This window comes from Chiloscyllium plagiosum, chromosome 28 (assembly GCF_004010195.1).
Source record: "Chiloscyllium plagiosum isolate BGI_BamShark_2017 chromosome 28, ASM401019v2, whole genome shotgun sequence".
NCBI classification, from domain to species: domain Eukaryota; kingdom Metazoa; phylum Chordata; class Chondrichthyes; order Orectolobiformes; family Hemiscylliidae; genus Chiloscyllium; species Chiloscyllium plagiosum.
The window spans coordinates 11,521,820-11,523,927 of record NC_057737.1 but is presented as its reverse complement, the minus strand read 5'-3'; positions in this window follow the sequence as shown (position 1 = coordinate 11,523,927).

Below are 2,108 nucleotides of genomic sequence, written 5' to 3'. Positions count from 1 at the left end.
AGGTTTATGAAGAAAAACACCTTTGACCACAAGTCCATTAGGAAGTGGTCAGCACGTAGTGTCCTTGAGACCCTTCGGGAAGAGGAGAGGGCGGATCCTGTCGAGCGGTTCCCTGAGCAGACTGTCAGAGCCATTTGGCAGAATGCCTCATCGCCAGAACTTTCCAAAAGCACCAAGTCATGGCTTGGCTGGTGGTGAGAAGGGCTCTGCCTGTGAGATCCTTTATGCACGCCCGGACTCTCAGCCGCACCACATGCTGCCCTCGAAGCGGCCTGCGGGGGGGATGAGACTGTCACACACCTCCTTCTGGAATGTGCCTATGCAGAGGAAGTCTGGAGAGGAATGCAGTGGTGTTTGTCGAGGTTCGTCCCGAGCAGCGCCGTGACGCGGGACTCCGTGCTCTACGGTCTGTTCCCCGGGACGCACACCGAGACGAACATCAACTGTGCCTGGAGGATCATCAACTCGGTGAAGGACGCTCTCTGGGCGGTCCGAAACCTGCTGATCTTCCAGCTGAAGGAGTTGACCCCGACTGAGTGTTGCAGACTGGCACATTCAATGGTCCAGGACTACATGTTGAGGGACGCGCTGAAGCTTAGGGCAGCTGCCGCCAAGGCGCGGTGGGGAAAGACCATTGTGTAAAGTCTGCCTGCCTAACGAAGAACAGGAGGCCCATGCAGTCATTTGCGCTCTGCTGACGCCTCAGCTAATTATATGGGCATATGATCAAAAAATGTACAGACCTGCATAAAAATGATAAATTCTGATCTCTGTATGTATATGTTTACATATGTATGGCATGACCAATTGTACAGACCATCAAATTATTTTATGAATAAAGTATATTTTTGAAATAAAAAAAAAATCTTTTACAAGAACTGCACTGGTTGATGTCCTCCTTAATCCCATTGCTCAGACTTGGCCATTAGAGCATTTCTCTTGCCTTTCTTAGACTATACTCAATCACTTGATGGTTTGCATGCATGTAGTTCAGCTACGGGGCAGTGGGGTTGCTTGGTGCAGGTGTCCCAGAGATGTTCTCTGAAACAATCCTGAAGTAGGCGTCCTGTCTCCCCGATGTAGAGGAGACCACATTGCGTGCAACTGATACAGTAGATGACATTGGTGGACGCGCAGGTAAATTTCTGTCAGATGTAAGTAATCTAATCTAATCTAATCTAATCTAATCTAATCTAATCTAATGTGGAAGGATCCTTAGGGTCTTGGACGGAGGTGAGAGGAGTGGTGTGGGCGCAGGTCTCGCATTTTCTGTGGTGGCAGGGGAAGGTGCCAGTATTGGGGTGTGGGCTCTGTTGACTGTACTAGCCCCAATTACAACTACATTTCTCTTTTTTTACCCCCTCACTTGAATGGCTCCCTCTAGCGTGGTGCTATGGTCAGTTTGCTCATCCTCCCTACAGCCCCCACAATGAGAGCAACAATCTCCAATCTATTAGACAAGATCAAGGGCTAAGGCTCCTTCAGCACTACCTCCTGGATCCCTCTACCTGCCTTGCTTGTAGTCATACCTTAACCTTGACCACTGACTGAATTCGAGGGAGTTAATCTAAGGGGTGTGACTGCCTCCAGTAACACAGCATCCAGGAAATTCTTCCCCTCCCAGATATGGCACGATGATTGTGGGGTGGGGGACGTGGCCCTGATGGGGGAGTTGTGGAGGGAATGGTCTGTCCAGAACGCTGACAGGGGTGAAAGTGAAATATGTCTCTTGGTGGGGTCCATTTGTAGGTGGTTTCATCAGGATTTTTGCCTGAAACTTCGATTTTTCTGATTGTCAGATGCTGCCTGACCTACTGTGCTTTTTCAGCACCACTCTAATCTTGAGGATAAATTGAAACCTAGGATCATGGGCCCAGCCCATGAGTGATATCACAAGAAAACTGTAAGTTCATTTTTTGCTAGTAACTTGACTGTAATAGGTTACTTTCAGATTGAAGGTAAACAGGAGAAATATTTACAGATTACAAACTAAAAGACCAGTGGTATATTTTTGAAATTACAAATAAAAAACTAAGCAAATAAAATAGAGATGCAGGGCCAGACGGTATGATATACCTGCCTGATGTGGGAGCTGGTGGACCCCGTTA